Source organism: Camponotus vicinus, unplaced genomic scaffold (assembly GCF_025532165.1).
Source record: "Camponotus vicinus isolate PSW18456_S1 unplaced genomic scaffold, iyCamVici1.0 SCAF_6, whole genome shotgun sequence".
Taxonomy (NCBI): Eukaryota; Metazoa; Arthropoda; class Insecta; order Hymenoptera; family Formicidae; genus Camponotus; species Camponotus vicinus.
Window position 1 is genome coordinate 4,123,427 of NW_028141978.1, and position 9,192 is coordinate 4,132,618.

Here is a 9,192-nt window from a genome sequence, read left to right on the forward strand (position 1 = left end):
CGCGATTCTTGCTCTCGCGTGTCTCGGACGAGAGTCACGGCAATGATAAATCAAAATTTTCGGCCAGCTGGTGCGCATTGCCCGAGTTCGGTTGCGTGTTGCCAGCATTGTCGGCGAGGCGGTCGTTTAAATCCATTTAACGACGATGCACGGGAGAATGGACGGGAGCAGGAGAGGAGAGACATCATCGGGAGGGATGGTCCTTGGGGGGGACCCCGCGTTTTTGGGCCCCGCGAAAGAAAGAGGCGACCCTTGTTCCGACAAGGCGTGTCCCGTGTTTCCGTCGCTTCTCCTGATCTCGTTTCGTTTCTCCTTCCAGTTCCCCTTTTTTACTTTTCTAAGGAGAGATCGATGGCCGTCGCCCATTCAGGAAATTTGTCTCTCGGTGGTGTAATAGACACAATGTGCCGAAGGGACGACCGATGTGTGTCGATCGTTGAACGACCCGATCTAAACCGGGGAATCCTACTAAATGTTTTCTGCTACAGAGCGACGGAAATGCTTCAATTCTTGCGTTGAAATCAAGGTATCGGTAAACGTGATTAATTAATGGCGGTGGCAGTTTAATCGTCATAAATCATAGTCTCATAATAGATAACAAAAAAATAAAATAAAATAGATTACGAGAGTTTAATTTAGATATCACAGGAAAATCGTCATGAAATTAACACCCGAAGAGATTATTTATAGAAAAAAAATATAGATTTGAAATACAATCAACATGCGTATCTCTTGTTTTCTTACATGCGTTCTAAAGTTAACTTTTGTTAACGAATCAACCGAGAGAAATCGGTGGTGCGCTCACAAATTTCCACCTCTGATAATGGGAAAGCGGGTATACCCCAGGGGTGTGTTCGACGAAGAGCACCCTCTTCGCCATCACCCTTTTAGCGTCTGCCTCACGAGCGAGCACACCCCCGAAACGTCAGAGGCTAATTGATATAAACGCACGAACGTAATATACTTGTCATATAGGCGAAACCCGAGCTACACCATCATCCGAGTGAACGAGAGCGAACCTTAGAGGAAAAGAGAAAGAAAAAGAGCGAGAGAGAGAGAGAGAAAAGAGCTTTATATATACATATATGTACACGGGGGTTTGTAAGCCTTAAGCCTGGATTACGTTAGTCGATATTAAATTCGGCGGTCTGATGTCTGACGATCGTCATTAACATATGAAAGGCTGATGGCCGGCCAACGGGTCGCCAGAGAAAGTAAACGTGCTTAGAACACAAGGATTGATTTCTCATTGGGTACCGTGGAGGTGGTTTATTGCGTGAAGTTTGGTCGATGATACACGCACCAAGTGCGTGCAACGAACGATCATACTGCAGGTGAAGAAGATATTAGTTTGTTTAATGATTCTTGAGAAAGTTTCATCGTCTAAAGTTTTATTATTAACAGCAGTACTTGAAAAATTTCGGAATAAATTAAGAGAGTATTGCAAAAGACGATTCATCAACATTTATCTCCATCCTTCTTCAATATAATTTTATTTTAAAGCCTTAACTAAAAATATAAATCCTTTACATCGATTCATTTTTAAACAATTTTCCAATATATCCAATATTCATATATCTTTCTCTCTCTTTCTCACTTTTAGTTTTGTTAAAGAAAAATGTCATATATTGATTTTTAAATTGTACCTATAAAGGATTATCACTGTATGAAAAGATCCAATATATATACATGTGAATAAATTTTGTTCAAGTCAATATCACTATTTTTATTTATATTAATAACCTTTACTGTGAGAAGAAGCATTTTCCTCGCGTCATTTTAGAGATTCCATAGATACATCGTTTTATGTATTTTTTTTTTTATTAAACGACCATGTACAGGATCGTTTAAGATAATGTGAATACATGACGAAACGGAACGTGGCGAAAGGTCATAGAGATGGAAGATAGGAAGGGGGCATGCCGGCATTAAACCAGATATATCGCCAACACTTAGACTCTATTTACAAGAACATTCAATAAAGTAGGATAAGACGTAACACGGCGATGCGAAGGATCATTACAGTGTGTTGCTATAACGAGGATCTTTATATGACTGTTTTACGCGCGTTGGTTTCGTCGTAAAGCTCATTATAAGCAATACGATTTTTCGATATATGAAACATCCATTAGTGAGCTACACAAAATTATCACAGCGATTTAATTATTATTATCCGATCAATATAATTATCCGACATTTCCAAATATTTATGAGACAGTAATACAGAGAAAAATTGATAAAAAATTTTCTTTTAAACGTTCTCACAGTTTTGAAAGATAAAAAAGATATTTTAATTAACATTCATAAATACTTGATTTTCATACATTTAACAGCTATAAGAGAGTACAAGATTCTTGTTGTAATAACATCAGATCTCTATTATGTTGCTTCAATAATCTTAAATTTTCTATCAACGCGGCACACGTTCCCTCGATATTAAAATGTAAATAGGATCGAGTCAACGCGGTTCAAGTCAGCCGTCAATTACACCGCGGCAAACCGAGTAATGTAGTCGTCAAATAATTGTGGACGGCGACAGTCGACAGGATAATCCTCGGGAGACATGTACACTGTAGCGAGCGCGGGATAAAGGCGGATATTGTCTTAGCGAGAAAGAGAGCTTTCGAACGCGGACGGTTTACCCTCCGTCACCATAAACGTATTCATGGCACCCCCCAACGGAGTTTTCCACGGGGGTCCCGGTTAACGTCATCGTGAAATCACCGCTGTCGATATGAAGCCTCGTCGTCTAATAAAGATTGATGAGATTTAATCAAGCGCATGATAAAAACGGCGATGTGCCTGCCGTTTAAGGATACGAGGATGGCCTCCAACGACAAGGAGAGGTTTAAAATTGACCGCTGTCATCGCGCACAGGTCTCTATTTTCTATTTCGACATATTCTTGTAATTTTATTCACATCTATAAGATATTAATTTCTTATATTCTTAATTATATTTTTCTCTTACTATAATATTTATTTTTTTCTAAAAACATAGAAAATTAAATAACTAGAACAAGTTAAAAAATAATAAAATGTTAAAGCTTACTTTGAATGATCAATATAATTCATAACAGAGAGAATTCTATATTTATAACAAAACTACCTAGTAAAATGGATATTATTAAATATAATTTAGTAAATAATTTATTAAATTTTATTTATCATTTATTTATTATTAATAATTATTTATTTTTTATATATTTATTTTTTAAAATATTTTTTATATATTATTTATTAATAATTAATAAATTTATTAAATATGATTTAAATCTTTAAAATATAATTGTCAAATATAAAAACGTTAAATTAGATAATAACTTTGCTAAAAACAAAACTTTAAAGCTTTGACAAAGAATAATAAATAGTCAACGTATTTTTAAATATTTAAATATTTTAGAAGGCACTTTCGTTCGTATCAAGAGCAATCTAGAATATATACTATGTGAAAAAATGCGAGTGTGATTCGCGCCCTTTTGTTACGCGGCATCTGCCCATTGACAATGGTAATGGGCGTGAAATTTCAAAAATCTCTGTCACTTCCGAAGTCAGGATGCACTCCGTAGAAAGCAATAATGATAGGGAGCTGCTGACAAATTCTGTTTTATGGGACCCGAGACCGCACCAGGTGGCTCGAAAATCGCAGGAAGTAATAGATAGTTTATGAGATAAACTCGGTAAGCGGTTCGTGGTTAGTGAGCGTTTGCCTCGCGAAAGATTAAGTTGCACAACAGAATTCTTAAAAAAAATATAGAGAAAAAATGAAAATGCAAAGGGTATTTAAAAAGAATAATTTAAAGGAATAATTTTAGAGAATTTTAGAGATTTGAATCTAAAATATCTAAGAATGTATAAAGAATATTTTATATATAAATATGTTATAGAGGAAGAGAGATCCTAAAGAATTTTCAATTTTCTTTTTCGCTTGATAAATATAATATAGACATTTCATACTTTCAAGTTAGAAATATAGCGTAATCGAAGATATAAATAAAGGAATTTCTCACATCTCTCTCTCACACGAATGAGTCTCGTAATTCTACGATAATATCGTATGATCCGTAAGAAAAACGACGAGTTCAAAGATACATGATTTCTCAGCTGTCGTTTACATGTATTCAAGAAGAGGACGATGACTGCGAGAGGATCCTTTGCGCCTCTCGCCTGTCGGGTGGCAACGCAAAGGGAGGCGTTGCCGCGTGAAATCGCGTCTGTCCAAAATATTTGTATTTTCTGTGCATTGTGTCGACCCCGCGCGGTATTGTTGTTGGCCCATGTGGTCATGGGATATAGTCGGCGATGTCACAGAATGGCCTGTGGCCACGGAATTCTCATGAATGAATTTGATGGCTCAACGGTAGCCCACCCAAATCGCTTAAATATCTTTCAATGGGCGATACGATAGATATGCTGGCGAATTTCATGCTGAGATGTATCAACAAAGCTTGAAACGACAATTAATTGCTCGATTGTGCGTGATATAAATAATTTGCGATCACTCAAATCACACATTATATTAATTGTCGTTTTGAAAAGTCAAAGAAACATTACTTAAATCCCATTAAAAAAGTTAAATTGCTCTTCATTATATATTTAAAAAGATATTTCTAATCAAGTGAACATTTTTATAAATTCTATGGATTCATAAATACAGAATATTTCGTAATTGATGATACACAATAAGAAAAGGTAATAATTCTATACGAAAAAATAAATCAAAAATACATAGAATAAAATTTTTTCATATAAGATTTCATTTTCAAGGAAATTAAATTTGAAATGTAGAAAATTATTAATATATTTAATATGTTTTTATAAATAATTTAAATAATTTATTTTTTACGCTTTCTTAAGTAATCTCTAATTATCTTGCATCACATATTCTTAATTCTTGCTAGCGTATTATTCAAGTTTTTGATAGATATTATTAATATATAAATATAATAATCCAAACAATGTAAAATAATATAAATTATACTAAAAAAGTTACATATAAAAGTTATATATAAAATTATATATAAATAAAATGTATCTAAAAAAATTTTATTTTTTCATTAGAAAGAAATATACATATATATATTCTTTATATATCTTTTTATATATAGTTTAATAGACATTATCACAAAATAAATTTAACAATATACAACACATTAGATTGTTAAGTCATTTAAGCTTAAAAATTGTAATATGTTATCTATTTTTTAATATTTAAAGTGTCAATTTTTTCGAAAACAAAGCTCGTAATATAAAAACAATTTTAGTCTACATGTTTGATTTACTTTTTGCCTTGGCTGTATCAGCTTTGCATATCGATTAGTATAATAAACTTTCCAGTGGCTATCTTTCACTAATAATAAGCTTCATATTGGTGTCACAGCGAGGATAAGAGCGAATCACGCCGAAAGGACAGGGCGTTTCATTCTTGAAGCAGGACACGGGGACGCAGGACGAAAGGTAGGTAGGTTACTGCGCAAGAGAGGAATTCAGGACCGGTGAGCGCATGATCCTCGTGAGCTTCGTAAGGTGAGGAGAGCAGCTAATAAGGCGTATCAGTTACCAAGGAGACGAGGTCTCCTTAAAGGCGAAGAAGAATGGCGGACGCGCGAGCATAAGAAGAGGCACCCTGAGAGAGGGTGCCCTCCCGTCGGACTGGAAAACTCATAAGTTTCAATTTAGCCCGGGATCAGCGTCCGTCCTCCGACTTGCGCGCCTTATATTGATTTTCGTGCATTTCAACATCCAACGTATCCGACGAGACCAAAAAACAAACACCAGGAAATCCCTCTCTACTCGTTTACAAATACTTTTCATTCTTTTTGTCCTCCTTTTGACGAAAGTGCGACGACATTGCATGCATTAAGATTCTATTTATCACGCGTCAAAATTTCGCGAGTCTTTGTACAAATACATAAGGAAATATCCATCTCGTTTTCGTATAATTTATTCTTGAGATCGTAATATAATCAGCGCATGGATACGCAGAAAGTTCGCGAGTATCTTCGATATAGTAGTACGGAATTAAATTTAGAAACCGACGATCACTGTATTACGCACGTACGATGTTTGTTTCATTATTGCAAGAGAAATTCCGCGATTCTACGAGGGTGTAGTTATTCGTCATGGTGATAATTTTAACTATCCGTCTCATTCACTACAAACGTGCTGCTTTTGCCCAGATTGGGAAATCTCCAATATTCTGTAATCTCTTTCATATCTCTTCTCAAAATAGGAAAAGAAAAAGAGAGTTATATTTATTAATAATTTATATATATATATATTATTATTATTATTATTATTATTATTAATAAATATAATATTCTCTTTTTCTTTTTATATTAATTTTATATATATATATATATATATATATATATATATATATATATATATATAATTTTCAATATATATTCCAAAATTTCAGAACAGTTTTAATATAAAGTTACGATCATCGTAATGATTTTTGGAATTCAAATCTTTAATATTAATAATGACACTTCTAAGATAACGTAATTTTTCTACATCAATAATTAATCAAGAATATATTTTATTCTAGATCATCTCGTATACATAATAGAACATCCTATAATGAGGCGAAATGTGGGTGCTGCGAAACATAGGTATCTAAATTTGAAGCGAGACTGAAATGAATAGCTGGGAATTAGGTCAAGCGTTGGGATCGTAAGTTGTAACCTTAATATGTGTGTCAGCCATTATTTACACGTGAAAGAGGCCGAGGAGTTAAAAGGGGATGTTAAACACGGGTTAAATAACGTTAAATCTTTACATTACAGATAAGAAAAAAAAATATATATATATATGAAAGTGTCTATTAATTAATTATGTCAATCATCATAATTGCATTGCATTTTTATCAGAACGGGTAAAAATAATGTATGTTTAATTATGTTTTAATGAAGCAATTGAAATATATTCTGTAATATTAAATTTATTCTTTCTGTGATATATGCATGATATATAAATTGTTATATTAATATTATTTAAAATAGTATAATATAATAATTAAATAGTTAAACAAATTTAGAATCCTGGAAGAATAAATAGCTTCTGCATATTTTGAATTTTCTTCCATGTTTTCCGAGATTAAAAAAGCTTTGCTTTAAAATTATCGCACATCTGATTTTAACATCTCTCTTTTCAACTCGCTGCTTCGACAAGATTTCCGGTAGTCACGCGACGGAGATAAAATCTATCATGAAAAAAGTCAAGTAAACGGCCTCTCATCCAAATTTTACACACCTATAATAATTGCTTCGAGTACAACAAAACCAGATGTTGCACATTTTAGAGTACATTCCTGCGCACAATATGCTCGAGAAATGCTTGCATCAAATCGTCGTCGTCGAATCGCAAGGAAAATAAATGCAAGTGAAATTCTAAATTTAGCTTTTGACAAGGCGAGCTTTACGGAACTATTACACACATTGCAATTGAGCTTTCAGTATAATAATATTTTCCAAACGTGATAATTGCCTGATCGAGAAGATACGCGCAAAACACAGTCGCTTATTTTGTCTTCATATTATCAAATGCGTATTACATAATATTACATATTAATTAAATGTAATTATTTATATTTTGTACATTTCTATTTAAGGCGAAATAAAATCATCGTAGCTTTAATATGAGAAGAGGAAATATCGAAACATCCATTTTAAATTCACCGCAGAATCTGTCTGTAAGTATCATTCGATAGATTTGAAACGTCTTGTATAATCAAGATAATAGAGTCGTACACGACATTCAAAAGTGAAAGAGGAAAGTAATTAATTAAATGTCTCATCAAACGCTCAAAGATTAGAAGCGTCTAGTCAGGACTTCTCTGAGATAACCACCTGCGTGCATCAATCGAACGGGTCTTAACCTCTGGGTGCATTCAAGCGGCTCCGAGACGCATAGCCGGCACATGTGTCACCGTGAAATCGCATCCTGGGTGCCGGCATCGCACATCGCTCTGGCCGTGGCCGAATTGAAAATAAATACGGTCCTCCTCCTCGTCCGTCGGTGCCTGCGTATCGCCGGGCTGACATGAACGCGGCAACGAAAATAGCGCTGCATTTAGCGCACCCGGTACATGTGTGCTAGGAGGCCACGCGCGAATGACCGACGAGGTGCCAAAAACGTAAAGATCACCTTTCTTCCGTCCTTGTTAGTACATTCGCGTCGAGCAAATTCCCTTAAACCTTTTGCACATCAAGAAAATGCGCTTCACCTTCTGGAATGTCATGGTTGATAATTGAAGTTGCATTAAGAATAATATATATAAATACAATAAGCACGAATTTTCTTTGATGTTTTTAGCATAATACTGCATTAGAATAAGTATGTCTTCCTGTAATAAGTTTTAATTGAGATATATATATATATATCTTTATTTTATATTATATATATTTTTACTGTGAAGATAATATATATGTTCTTATTTTAATTTCTATATCAGTACCTGCTTTAATCCTTTGGAGAAAAATTCTATATCAATTTTTAAAAAATACCAACATAATATATCTTGTTTTTATTTCGGTTTTAGGGTTTGTAAGCGACATAATAAATAATTTTATAATAAATATTAATAATAAAAAAATATTAAAAACTTAATATTTTTTTAATATTGTCTGTGAATTTTTGCACACGCTCGATAGAGGCTTCTTTGAATGACGTAGGTTTAAAAGATCAATTGACGTCACTGCCTTCGTTGTAAACAGAGATATTTACGCGGAGTCAAGTGGGAATCAATTATTCACTTTCTCAGCTTGAAGGCCCGATAAATCCTCAAAGATCGACAAACACAATTAATTTTGTTTCACATGTATCTCATATGTCATTAATTTTTATTTGTCGTGTAATTTTCTAATATTTTATAAAATAAAATATAATCAAATTAAATTTTAAACATTTCCATAAATAAATCTATTTTGTGCAAAAATTGCTTTTAATATATCTTTGCGAAAGAATAAGATTTCTCAAATTCATAGTAATAAAGGTTAAAATATATGCGTATATTATCATTTTATACAATATTTCTTTTATCGAAATATATACATTTATTTTTTTTAAGTTACTTTTCTAAAAAAATTCGGTAAATTTCAAGATAAAGTTCATGATTATAATAAATATTATATATTAAGTTTTGCAATATATTATGCCTGACAAGAAAAACCTTCACTCAAAGATCTACA

General features: G+C 33.3%; 2 long non-coding RNA genes across 2 annotated transcripts in view; one reads left to right on the forward strand and one right to left on the reverse strand.

The window, feature by feature from the left end:
• Nucleotides 1-9,192, reverse strand: part of LOC145973323 (uncharacterized) — a 47,604-nt gene that overhangs the window by 19,760 nt on the left and 18,652 nt on the right. The window lies entirely within an intron of this gene.
• Nucleotides 6,519-8,333, forward strand: LOC145973453 (uncharacterized). Its single transcript, XR_014439478.1, has 3 exons — nt 6,519-6,676; nt 7,614-7,694; nt 7,813-8,333. It is a non-coding gene; the product is annotated as an uncharacterized LOC145973453 (long non-coding RNA).